The sequence below is a fragment of the Ctenopharyngodon idella genome, chromosome 23 (assembly GCF_019924925.1).
Source record: "Ctenopharyngodon idella isolate HZGC_01 chromosome 23, HZGC01, whole genome shotgun sequence".
In the NCBI taxonomy this organism is placed as follows: Eukaryota; Metazoa; Chordata; class Actinopteri; order Cypriniformes; family Xenocyprididae; genus Ctenopharyngodon; species Ctenopharyngodon idella.
The window spans coordinates 22,373,721-22,387,581 of record NC_067242.1 but is presented as its reverse complement, the minus strand read 5'-3'; the positions used below and the strand labels follow the sequence as shown (position 1 = coordinate 22,387,581).

General features: G+C 40.3%; 1 protein-coding gene across 5 annotated transcripts in view; it reads left to right on the top strand.

Annotated features, from left to right (window-relative positions):
* Nucleotides 1–1,205: 1,205 nt before the first annotated feature.
* The window catches only part of myripb (myosin VIIA and Rab interacting protein b), a 198,875-nt gene continuing 186,219 nt past the window's right edge, over nucleotides 1,206–13,861 (top strand). Inside the window, exons 1-3 of one of the 5 annotated variants that reach the window (XM_051882722.1) lie at nucleotides 1,206–1,791; nucleotides 2,001–2,055; nucleotides 5,126–5,289. The gene's annotated coding sequence lies outside the window, so the exon portion shown is untranslated. Of the gene's footprint in view, nucleotides 1,792–2,000; nucleotides 2,056–5,125; nucleotides 5,290–9,644; nucleotides 9,997–13,861 lie in introns of those variants that run through there. The other 4 variants (XM_051882721.1, XM_051882724.1, XM_051882720.1 and 1 more) reach the window with 4 other exon arrangements.

Sequence of the window (13,861 nt, the reverse complement as noted above, 5' to 3'; positions counted from 1 at the left end):
TTGCTGAAGCAAGTGGCAAAAATTTTTTAAAATCAAAAGCATTTTAAATTAAAACGCACAACTGACAAAAACAGACAACTCTCATGCCTTTTCTTTTGCATTTAAATCTTTATACAAAAAATCCTTTTTCCACCTCCATGAAGAGAGGAGTGCCATCCATTATGTCGCCTTGTTTATCTAAATGTGAGGTAAGATGTAGTTTTCCTTGCTTTAGCCTGGGCAAAAAGCCATGCATTCTATTACCCCAGCTGCTTGCAAGTAATTTAATTCCTCTGACACAGCACTATGAACAGAGTGACAGACAGCGAAGTTCCTTTTCGAGATCGGTCTCTCAACATTGTGTTGAAAGCTGACGCAGTGGGGAAAGCTCCCTTTCTGCAAAATGCTGAAGCATGATTGAATCACGCTATTGCACCTGCAATAGCTAATGGCACTCAAGCGCGGGAAGGCTCAGCAGCTATATAAGTCTGTGCTGAGCGCTATTGCCTTTGAATCTTTCTCCTTAACTTGAGTGTGTTGTTTTCACTGTGGATACTCATGCCGAGCTAATGAATAAAGATGGGAATTCCCCTCTTGCCATCTGGTGGCGAAGAATGTCACTGCGAGGATGCCACACCTGCGCATCGTGCAATCAGTGCATTCTGTGCCTGGGCCACACCCATGCCGAGGCAGCCATGTAGAGATCTGATTGCCACTTTTGCGAGGATGTGTCAATCAAGACTCTCAGCGCAAGGCTTGCTGCAGTCTTCAGCAACCCACTCATTGTTGCGCCTCCCCTTCCCATCGCCATTGAGCTGCAGACCGGCGACCTCAGTCAGGTGGCTCTCACGATCAGCTTACACCAGCTCAGCGCCCGTGTGCTCATCATCCTCCACAGCCTCCGGTCTCTTACGCGGAGGACAGCTGTCACCCTTCACCTGAAGCATGAGACCTGGTCTCCTTCAGATCTGGGGAGGACAACTTGATGTCAACTAATGCCTCTGACCCAGGCACTTGGTCAGAGACTGTCGTTGATGACAGCGTTCCACCCGTGACCCCCCTGGATGAGAAGCTTATGAATATCCTCTCTGAAATGGTGGCAGAGATGGTTTTGGAATGGTCAGCCCTGGATCAGCCATCTAAGAAGTGGATGCATGGTTCCTATCTGCAAGTGCGCTGCCAGTAAGCTGCCGCTCAAAGATCGGCGGCATTTTTCCCAGAGCTACATGAAAAACTCACCCGGGCATGGTGCTACTCTCACTCATCTTGTGCATTTCTCACGCAGTTAGCTTGCCTTGGCCTGTTAGTGAACATGCAAAAGAGCAAGCTTCAGTCTTCTCAGTCCATCACTTTCCTGGGAATGATTTTAGACTCATGCTCAATGAATGTGTGGCTGTCAGCAGAGCGGGTTCAGACCATTTTCAATGCTTTGACCATATTTTGTCAGGGCAGAGCCATTCCCCTGAAAACTTTCCAGAGATTATTGGGTCTGATGGCGGCTGCAGCTTCTGTTCGCCACTTTGGATTGCTGTATATGAGGTCACTACAGCTCTGGCTGAAAGATCAGCCAGAGCTGTAGTGTCCACGGAGAGAGTGGAAAGAGGGGAAAATGCATGTACTGTTATTAGCTGTCTTCTTGGTTCGACAGGACCATGTTCGAGCAGAGGATCAGCATGGGCAGGGTGGTCAGATGGAAAAAGATCACCACAGATGCGTCGCTGAGCGGCTGGGGAGCCCTATGCAATGGCAGGCCGGCTTTTTGAGTGTGGTCTAGAGGTCTTCACGGAGGACCCGGGACCCAACCTGACCCAGGTCTGTTTAACATTGTGTGTAATACCCGAGCTGATTGGAGAACACCTGGCCATGATCAAATCTCAAAATCTGCTTGCAGCCTTGCACACTCACATTTAAATAACATATTTCAAATCAGCAACAAAATCTGAGATGACCTGTCACATGAATGTTTCCTATTACGCTCAAATTGCGTTACAATGCTTATATTTCAGGTTTCTATATTTCAGGTAGTCTCCAGTGTACAAGGGTCTCAGGTACAAGGGAGAAGGCTGCTAATATTAGGTAAGACAAAAAGTTTTATTTTCGCAACTTGTTTATTGATTTGTTAATAGCAATTTGCTGTGGAACATGTGCCGATTATGTCAAGTCGGGTCTGTGTCTTCCCAGCCAGGTTAGGGTCCAGCTTTCAAATAATTGACAGGTCCGCATTGGTTCCGGGTAGTACATTTATGGCATTTCTCGGTTCTGCATGGGTCTGAGTCCAACTTTCAAATAATTGACAGGTCCAGGTCGGTTGCACATTTACGGGTCTCTAAGGGTTCGGGTACGAATCTTTGGACCCGTGAAGACCTCTAGTGTTTTTCAACTTGGTGCACAGCAAAGGACGAGATCCCTGACACCTGCTCCATACCAACTTTCAAATAATTGACAGGTCCAGGTCAGTTGCACATTTACGGGTCTCTAAGGGTTCGGGTATGAATCTTTGGGCCCGTGAAGACCTCTAGTGTTTTCAGCTTGGTGCACGGCAAAGGACGAGATCCCTGACACCTGCTCCATACCGGTGATTCTGACTTTTTTGCAGGACCGGCTGGATGCAGGAAACTCACCTTCTACATTAAAAGTATATGTAGCCACTATAGCTGTCTTCATACCACTATTAAGGGACGCTCAGTTGGCAAGCACACTCTTAATAACGAGTTTTCTGTGGGGCGCAAGGTAGTTGAATCCTCCCCGCCCTTGTTTCATATCAGTCTAGGACCTGTCTTTAGTACTCAGAACGGTGTCAACACCATCCTTCGAATCGCTTCACATGAGTGAGTTGAAAGTGCTCTTATTTAAGACAGCACTGCTGCTTGTGCTAGCATGTGGGAAGCAAGTAGGAGATGTGCAAGCTCTCTTGGTTAACAGTGCTTATATGGAGTTCAGGGCGGACGACTGGCTTACCCCTAGGTGAGGGTATACACCCAAAGTGTTCTCAACGCTGTTCAGACCACAGGTTATAACACTTCAAGCATTTGACTATCCTGACCCAGCCGCGGAGGGAGAGTCCCGTGAATCCCCACTGTGCCATGTTTGAGCGCTGCATGCTTATATGGACAGAACTAGCTCCTTTCGCTTGTCAGAGCACCATTCGTCTGCTATGGGGGTGCTAAGAAAGGGGACAGACTGTCCTATAGGTATTCGTGCACACTCCACTAAACGTTTGGCTTGGATCTTGGGCTTGGTCAAAGGGTATGTCTATTCAGGACATTTGCTTAACAGCGGGATGGTGTTCGCAGAATACTTTTGCTAGATTCTATAAACTTGAAATCCCTTGTTTTCTGCGCCACATGTTTTGGAAAGCTGCCTGCCCCTCCATTAGGCATTATATTTCATTTTACTCTCATAATGGTAAATAATCAGCTTATCAGCTAATTAAATGATTGTTATTCTGCTTGTCAAAGCTTTTTATGTCATAAGTGCACAGTTACATTATTGTTGCTGCAATTACCTCCCTACACTATCTAATACTGTGACTTGATGCTGTGTTGAGTGATGCTGAAGGTGCCGGTGTTGTCTTGGCCGGTTGCCAACTGCTTGGTTGAGTGTTTCAACTAGGTCCGGTATCTGGGAGAGGCGTGGCAATTGACCCTTTGCCAGGAGTTTGATTGACAGGCGATCTAACCAATCATAACGCCAAATCCGCCATTTTGTCTGACAAAGCAGTCAGGGGAGTTAGCAGATTAATGTAGGTGGACTTGAACTTGAAAAATGGTGTGTACTGACGTCTTTTCGCAATTGAAACAACATTCCTAATGATGTTCAATCATGTTTATTTGATGCTATAAATGAACTAGGAAGAGAACAGATGATCGGTTCACGAGCTGTTTCAACTGAGGCGCTACAGCGATCTGTCACAACACATTAAAGAGCTACAATACGCTATTTATTGTTTAAATTTCTTTAAAAATGACAAAATTTGAAATTTGAGACTTTGTTTCATATCAAAAGTAACCTGCTCTGTCTTGTCTGTCGACGCATTGTCAGTGTCCTCTTTGCTCCGCGATGTATTTTTCACTGCGTGAGAACATGATGTGCGGCGAGAGATCGGCATAGCAACGGTAACTAAAGGGGGCGGGTCTTTGCAAACGGTCAGTTGCTTGCTGCTCTCACTTGCCTGAATCTGAGCTATATTCACTACCGTTCAACTATTCTATTACATTTGGGGTAGTGTTTAGTGTGTTATTTTTACATGGCAGGGTTTTTATATGTCAGCCTATATGTCAGCTTTCGACACAATGTCGAGAGATTGATCTCGAAAGGGAAGGTCTCGGGTTACTCACGTAACCATGGTTCTCTGAGAGGAGGAAACGAGACTTTGCATAAGCTGCTGTGTAAAAACATTTAAATCTTTGCTGTATGCTATTGTTCAGTAGAAAGATCCAAACACAATAGCGCTCAGTGCGGACTTATATAGTGGCCGAGCCTTCCTGCGCTTGAGCGCCATTGACTATTGCAAGTACAATAGCGTGATTCAATCAGGCTTCAGCATTTCGGTGAAAGGGAGTTTTCCCCACTGTGTCAGCTTTCAACGCAATTTCTCGTTCCCTCCTCTCAAGTAACCTGAGATGTTTTTGGCACACAGCTGTGATGGTTTCATCCAGCTTTACGCGGTGTATAAAGTTTTTAGCACATCCAAACTCCGTTGACTCAGCAACCGTGCACTGACTGGCTCAGGAAGGGCATTAGTTTGATTGTTTTCAATCCTCACATACAGTACAGACATTAGGTCCCTCCCTATGAGTGGTGTCCCTTTGTCCACAATGAACCAACCACCAGAAACCACCAACAACCATCCAACCACTCGAATTTAAGTATTTGAATACGCCACAAGCCTGGCTGTGGACTGCGACAGCACAACGTTACTGTAATGCATAAGTGATGTGTAAGGCAGGATAGATACGGAAGACCCACTGTCAACCACCAAATCCACCACACAAGTCTGTGAGTCAGAAGTTAATATAGTCACTGTGCTTGTAATGTTTCAAACTTGACGTTCTTCACACATTACATCAGAACACAACACTTTAAAATAGTAGTCAACAATACAATTTTTCTCATGAACATAACAAATTGCCTTATTTATTTTCAGGTGGAAGTGGGCTTCTGTAACATATATCCACCAAACAGTGTTTGAATTTAAACTGCTGGGCCCACCTGAGCTGTTTATCTCATAAATCAATGGCTGCCCTGTTTTTGAGGATACGTGGCCCAGTTACTCCAGTTTGAAGTATTACAGGGAGCGTTTAATCAAAGGTAAGCAAGTAGAAAAGAGCTTTAAACATTCCAGCAGTGCAGATTATCCACTTTCAGCCACACACACACATACAAGATTACAATCTTAAGATTACAAAAGCTAAACTTTGACCTTTTTAAACTTTTTTGATTAAAAACAGGTGACAAGGATTGAACGCCTCTAAAATGTAAGATAGGAAAAAATATATTGGCCTATAGTATAATTGTTTGAAGTTTTATCACTAAAACTATTCATTGATTCCTAAAAATATATTTTAAAGCAATATTGAGTTTTCACAATAATGTTAGGGTGCTGTGGATGGTTGCCCGGGTGTTGCTATGTAATTGCAAAGGTGTTTTAGGTTGTTACTAAGATGTTTAGATAGTTCTAGGTGTGCTGACTTCAGCAAACATCAGTAATTAGATAATTTTACAGGATGTTCCCTTTGTAATCCCTATAATGGAAAAAGGTGAACAAGGTGATTAGCCATAATTGTTTTGCCATGTCAATCTGATTCAATTCCAAGCAGAAAGAGCAACAATCATCTAGGGCTTGAAACGTTGCTGAAATCACAATTTCCCTCTATCACACACTGTACCCTTGAGAAAAGCACTAATTCCTTAATTGCTCTCGAGACTGACCATGCAATCCGGTGGATCTGTGTTACAAGTGTCTTTCCTGTTTCCACATTGTGTAATGCATGAATGTTATTGTGTACAATCATTATTTGTACAACCCGAATTCTGGAAATTTTGGGACATTTTTTAAATTTGAATAAAATGAAACTAAAAGACTTTCAAATCACATGAGCCAATATTTTATTCATAATAGAGCATAGATAACAAATGTTTAAACTGAGAAATTTTTACAATTTTATGCACAAAATGAGCTCATTTCAAATTTGATGCCTGCTACAGGTCTCAAAATAGTTGGGACGGGGCATGTTTACCATGGTGTAGCACCTCCTCTTCTTTTCAAAACAGTTTGAAGATGTCTGAGCATCGAGGTTATGAGTTTGTGGAGTTTTGGTGTTGAAATTTGGTCCCATTCTTGCCTGATATAGGTTTCCAGCTGCTGAAGAGTTCGTGGTCCTTTTTCGTTTAATGATGCACCAAATGTTCTCTATAGGTGAAAGATCTGGACTGCAGGCAGGCCAATTCAGCACCTGCACTCCTCTACGACGAAGCCATGCTGTTGTAATAGCTGCAGTATGTGGTTTTGCATTGTCCTGCTGAAATACACAAGGCTTTCCCTGAAATAGACATCGTCTGGGGGGGGAGCATATGTTGCTCTAAAACATTTATATACCTTTCAGCATTCATAGTGCCTTCCAAAACATGCAAGCCGCCCATACCGTATGCACTTATGCACCTCATACCATCAGAGATGCTGGCTTTTGAACTGAACGCTGATAACATGCTGGAAGGTCTCCCTCCTCTTTAGCCCGGAGGACACGGCATCTGTGATTTTCAACAAGAATGTCAAATTTGGAGTCGTCTGACCATAGAACACTTTTCCACTTTGAAACAGTCCATTTTAAATGAGCCTTGGCCCACAGGACACGACGGTGCTTCTGGACCATGTTTACATATGGCTTCCTTTTTGCATGATAGAGCTTTAGTTTGCATTTGCAGATGGCCCGGTGGATTGTGTTTACCGACAGTGGTTTCTGGAAGTATTCCTGGGCCCATTTAGTAATGTCATTGACACAATCATGCCGATGAGTGATGCAGTCCACGAAGACCACGGCATCCAATAATGGTCCTTACGCACAGAGATTTCTCCAGTTTCTCTGAATCTTTTGATGATGTTATGCACTGTAGATGATGAGATTTGCAAAGCCGTTGAGGAACATTGTTTTTAAAGTATTCCAAAATCTTTTTACGCACTCTTTCACAGCTCTGCCCATCTTTACTTCTGAGAGACTCTGCCTTTCTAAAACATCCCTTTTATAGCTAATCATGTTACAGACCTGATATCAATTAACTTAATTAGTTGCTAGATGTTCTCTCAGCTGAATCTTTTTAAAAATTTCTTGCTTTTTCAGCCATTTGTTTCAACTTTTTTGAGACCTGTAGCAGGCATCAAATTTTAACTCATTTAGTGGATAAAAGTGTAAAATATCTCAGTTTAAACATTTGTTATGTTATCTATGTTCTGTTGTGAATAAAAGATTGGCTCATGTGATTTGAAAGTCTTTTAGTTTTCAGTTTATTCAAATTTAAAAAACGTCCCAACATTTCCGGAATTCGGATTGTAAGTCCCATTATACCAGATACATTTGTTATACTTTGTGTTTGTATATTCGGTAATCAGATTAATATATCATACCAATTAATGACCAGATTTTTTTCAGAGCAATACATGTATGTCACCTAACCCGTTCAGCAACCAGAGAGGCTTAATTAATGGCTGGACAGTTTTCTTAGGGGCCAAGGCCCAAAGGCACCATAGCCACTGTTGTATCTGGCTTTCTTTATTGTTATTATTCCTCCCCACTGGGAGTTTATGGCAGCCCTATGAACTGTACCTTCTAAAATTATGAAATTACGCAGTCCTGGATAGTAATCTGACCACCTTTGGAGTCTCTAGAACCAACTTTTTAGCACCACCACCAATTAAAAAATTCAGTTTTCAAATAACTTTTGAACCCTTTGTTCTAGAGCATTTTTTGTCACATTTCTGGTCATTTATTACAATGGGACCTTAACATTTATAGGAAAGTTTAGACATTTATGACCAAATATAATATAACATTTAGAGTCTATTTATTTTTTTGGGTCAAAAATTGCATTTGTGCCTTTGTCTCAAGTTTAATTGAGGGTGCAAATCCTAAGACCATTTTGTGGTGTATTGTGTCCAAAAATAACAGAAATGCCATGTTTTGTTTTGTTTTGTTTTGTTTTTGTATTACACTTCACTAGTTGGGTGCTCTATATCTTATTCACTCTATAGTAAAATAAGAAAATGATTACTAAACCACATATCTAATCAGACTGAATTATTACTGTGCTATTAGTATATGCTTATTATACAGCTATAATGTATGCATACATGAAATTTGCATTCTGTAGACAATATGCACTGACTACTTTCTTTTGAAAATAGTATGTAGTATGTATGATAACGACCACAGTTTTACAAGATCAATGTTTATAATTTGTATGGATACAGAAGTCTCTTCTGTACATGTTCCCTCAGATGAATGGGCTTGAGTGAATCTGAGCAGCAGCTGGATTCCCTAATCTCTGTCATGCTCAGTTGGAAGTGGCTGTTTGTGAAATATTTGAACTGTGGATGTTGTTTATCCTAATTCTCTTCTGTTATTTTCTTCACATCCACCGTGAAGCACTTTAGTTAGTCCTCTGAAGCCTGCTGCTCTCAGCAGTTTCCACCACTGCACTGTAGCGATAAGGAGCTGAGAGTTGTCTTGCCTTTTTATTTGATCCTCTTTCTGGCTGCTCTCCAAACCACCACCGTGAGGAATGTGTTTACAGGTTGTATGGATACAGCACTGATAGATTAGACTGTTGAGACTTTGTGTGTTGACATTTAATGTGTTAATGAGAGTCACAAACAACAGAAGTGCTTTCTGTCATTTCTATCTATTTGTCTATGTCTCCTCATCTTACAGTGTGATTTAAAGGTCCAGACAATATGAGACATTATAACTGGCCTCTCACATATATCCAGAGTTTCTTTTTTTTCCTTTTTTTTTTTTTTCAGAGCCTTTTGTCACCTGCCAATAGCAGGTAAATTGAGAAAACCAGCCATGAATACCATCTATTTTATTTACTTGTCAAAGTCTGATTTGAAACATTTGGTGCTTGGCAAGTGATACTTTTAAACCTTGCTTAAATGTAAAAAAAAATCAGTCAATACATTTTATGAATGATTTAACTTTCTGATTTAAACACTGCATCTGGGCTTAATGGTAATTATTATTATTATTATTATTATTATTTAATAATTATTATTAAATAAGATTTTTAGATTTAATTAGATTTATGAAAGGGTAGGGTAAATCTATCTATCCATCCATCATTCATTTCTTCTTCAGTCTAATTAACTATTCCTTTTAACATATACCTTCATCCTTTCGTCAATCCATCTAATAACTGAGTTACTCATATTAACTAGCTGAAAGTTCCTGGACTCCCAGTAATGCCAAATGAATGCAATTTTACGGCTTTATTTTAATTAAGCTCTCTGATATGCACTGCAACATTACCAATTCGATTACCTCGCTTTTCATTTGCCTTTACTTTGAGAGAGGATGTAGTGGAGTAGCCTGGTTCTGCGTGTGTTAGTGGATGTTTCAATAACGGGCTGAACCCTACGCTGTGATTGGCTGATCAGCGGGATGCTCAGGTGCTGGAGGAGGATGCAAGCAGCCGCTGGATGTCACCATGTGTATGAGAAGAGATAGCCACAATGAGGGGGGAAAGAAAGCTGTCTGATAAAGGGCTAATCAATTATTAGCCGTTTCATTTATTCATCAAACAATAAATTATCCGCTGCAGAAATATATTGCTGTAAATAGACGGAAATCCTGTAAATCAGTTCGCACCAGTCGGCGCCCCATAAGTCAAAGCGCGTGACTGTGTGTGTGCCTGCGTGGGAAATCACATATCACCGATCAATGGAAGTTAACCGAGCCAAACCCGCCTCGCTTTCAGTGCGTGGACGTCTGTAGCCTGCGGACATCCCGCGGATGTTTATTTCACGTAAGTTTGTGCAAATGCCACATTGATTCTGTTTGGATCCTATTGCGTGAGCTGTTTGAATCGTTAATGAATGTGCAAAAGTTTCTGTGTGGATTGTATAATTGCCCAGTACAAGGAGGGGATGAAGAGACGTGAATGTTTGTGTATATGACCCACGTGTATATTACACTTATTGATTTGTTTTACATGCAAAGTGTGCTAGGTGCACCTGACACATTTAGTCCTCTGCCTATGGCAAGCCGTTTTTACATTCAGTTATTAAAACGAACTAGTTTCTGTTTCGTGTCATTAGTAGCCTACTTACTTTAGTAATCTGCAAATTCATTAGTTTTATTTGTAAAAACTAAATACATAGGCTACTAGTATTTTTCTTTCTTTGCTACCAGTCATTATCCATTAATATGTATCATTTTCTAGTATTTTCTACATTAAACTATACATCATTCAAAGTAATTGTCTGTATGTGACAAGTATAAAGCAGCTGTAGCTAATGCGATATTAGTTATGGTTCTACAGGATATGGTTCAGTAGGGTTCTATATGTAGAACCAGGTTTCTTGACTCAATTTTAAAGGACCCTTTATGCCAAAAAGGTTCTATATAAGGATAAATGTCTTAAATGATTGCATAATACTTCCATGCTTAACAAGTTATTTAGATTTTTTCTGTTGATAAAGTATATTTACAAGCTGTTTAATTTATACAATTTAATTGAAATAATAAAAAATAAAAAAAATGAATTAAAACAAATTAATTAATTAAAGATAAATCCATAAAATGATCATATGATGGGAACCCCTAGGTTCTAAATATGACGCACCTGACAGAAACCCTTTAAGGTTCTATATAGAACCTTTTCTTATAAGATTGTAGTAATAATTAAGATATATTATAGTGTCTTATTAATAGGTAGGATTTATTAGATTTAACTGCTTTTTATTTTTATTAGATTTAACTGCTGCTTTTGACACACTTGATCACTCAGTGATGCTCTTACGGTTGGAGAAACCCCACATAGGGGGTTCAGGGGAAGGTCCTGAAGTGGTTTAAATCCTATCTGACTGGTAGAAGTGTGGTAGTGAATATTGGGGCCTGTTCCTCTAGATCAGCACCAATCATGTGTAGTGTGCCTCAAGGCTCCATCCTTGCTCCTATTTTATTCTCTCTTCATATGATTCATTTGGGAAATATTTTCAAGAAATATAATATTGCTTTTCACTGCTACGCTGATGATGTACAAGCTTATTTGCCACTATCACATGAAAATGGTTTAGAACCTTATGGCCTGTCTTGTAGATCTTAAAGCATGGTTGGCTTCTAATTTTTTACATCTAAATGAAAACAAGACTGAGATTATAGTTTTTGGTTCTAGTGGAGTCAGGGGTACAGCACAGCTAGATTTTGGCTTTTTGTCACCTTGCGTCAAAACGTGTCTGAAATTTAAGTGTGTATATTGACAGCTCTCCAAAGCTGGATAAACAGATAAATTATGTTGTAAAGTCAAGTTTTTTTCACTTACACAATCTAGCTAAGATGAAATCATGTTTGATGTTTAAAGGCCTTGAAATTGCAATTCATGCTTTGATTACATCAAGACTTGACTATTGCAATACATTATATAAGGGAATTATTCAGTCATCTATCTCTTTATTTGCAAAAAGTTCAAAACTTTGCTGCTGCACTCTTAATGGGTATTTAAAAACTTGAACATTTTACCCCTACCCTGGTCTCCCTGCATTGGCTTCCAGTGTATTATAGGATTGATTTTAAACTTCTGTTATTTGTGTACAAATCCTTGCATGGACTTGCACCAGCCTTATCTCCCAGATCTCTTAATTGAATATCAGACTGGACGAACTTTGAGATCAGCAACTCTGAAGTTACTCAAAATTCCAAGGACACATCTGAGTCAAAAAGGAGATTCTGTTGTTTTCAATAGCTTTTAATCAGTGTCAATGTTATGATATGTTTTGCCTGTGTGATACTTGTTTTTCTATGTGACATTGTAAAGCACATTGATTAACTTGTGTTGTTTTAATTGTGCTATATAAATAAAGTTTCTATTGCTATTGCTAAATATGGAATTAGTAGATAATGACTAGTAGGAAAGAATGTACTAATATATGACTATAGATTCTAGTTACTATTCGAATGCTGAAGCCACACCTCTTCCACAAGCACTTAACTAATTCACAACCACAGAGGAGAACAATCAGGGCCCTCTAGGCCCTCAGTGAGGAATAACCTATTGTCAAGTCAACCTTTATTTTTATAGCACTTTATACAATACAGATTGTTTCAAAGCAGCTTTAAAGTGATCAACTGGAAAATAATGATTCAATTATACAAACAGAGTTCAATTCGCTGTTAAGCACACAGCAATAAAATAAGTGTCATTGTTCAGCTGAAGTCAGTTCAGTGTTAAATCAGTTCCGTTGTAAAGATCAATCAATTATTAAATTAGTTCAATTCAGCTATAAAGTAGCTCTGCATAAAATAGTGATGTCATCATCCAGCTCAGTTCTCATCAAATAGTGTCAGTGCAGTCAGATCAATAATATTGTTGAATGTTATGTGTCCTCAACCAAGCAATCCAGAGGCGACAGTGGCAAAGAACCCAAAATGTGGGCCAGTTCTGGCCAAATGAAGCAACATGGTGTGGTTTAATTCCAGGCTGCATCACAAGTCAGAAGTCAGATTGTGGATTGGTATCATTCAAAATATTGCATACAGTTCCTTCTGCTTGAAGAATGGATTCATCACGCAGGTGTAGAGGTTATTGTAAAAATATTATTTAAAAAACTTTTAAATAATATTTTAACATCTAAAAACTTTTTAATAAAAAGTTTAATAAAAAGTCATCAGTTCTATAAGATATTTTTGAGGAAATAAACTCTTCAAAACTGCCTATTCATTTTGTGTTGGAATGTGAAAAATTAAATGAAAGACTCCTCTTTTCTTCCTATTAGAATTTTTCCACCTAAAGCTTACAGCACTGTGGTAGGTGGTCCAGCTATTAAATTACAGAGGGCCAAGCAATAGTAAGTAAATGACAGACTAATTTTCAAATGACAGTAAAATGGACCAATCAAATCGCCCCTCTAAATGAGTTGGGTTTGTTATCACTAACTTTATGGGCCCTATCATACACCCGGCACAAGTGTTTTTTGCTAGTTTCAGCTCGACGCACTTATCATTTTCACACCCTGCGCCACGTTGTTTAAATAGCAAATGCATTTGCGGCCATTTGTGCGCCCTAGGCATGCTGTGCTGAAAACGAGGTGTGTTCATGTGCAGTGTTGGCACGTTGCTATTTTGAGCCAACTAAATTAGACTGCGCAATTGACCAACTAAAACCTGGTCTAAAGTCAATGCTGAAATATTTATTTTTTTATTTAAAGAGCGCGTTAGTAATATGTGCCTATAGGCGAGTGCACAATGCGCGTACACTCTGCTTATTACACACACAGCACCCAAACATGCCAAATATTAAAAAACCCGGATTTTAAAGGGAACGTCTCGGTTACAAAGGTAACCCTCGTTCCCTGAAGGAGGGAACGGAGACGTACGTCGGACAGACCGACGAGGCAGTTAATGTGCCAATGCAGATGGGGGCCCGTCCACACCCCTGACACTGCATGCCCGTTGTACGTTGCACCCCAGCCGGTGGCAGAGGCATCTGTGAATACCACAGCATGGCGGGACACTTGCTCTAGGGGCACTCCAGCCCGAAGAAACAAGGGGTCTGACCACGGGCTGAAGGCTTGGCGGCACTCCTGAGTTGCCACGCCCATCTCGGGACTCGGCCGTGAAGCCAGTGTTGAAGCGGTCTCATATGAAGCAGACCGAGCGGGGTTACTGCCGCT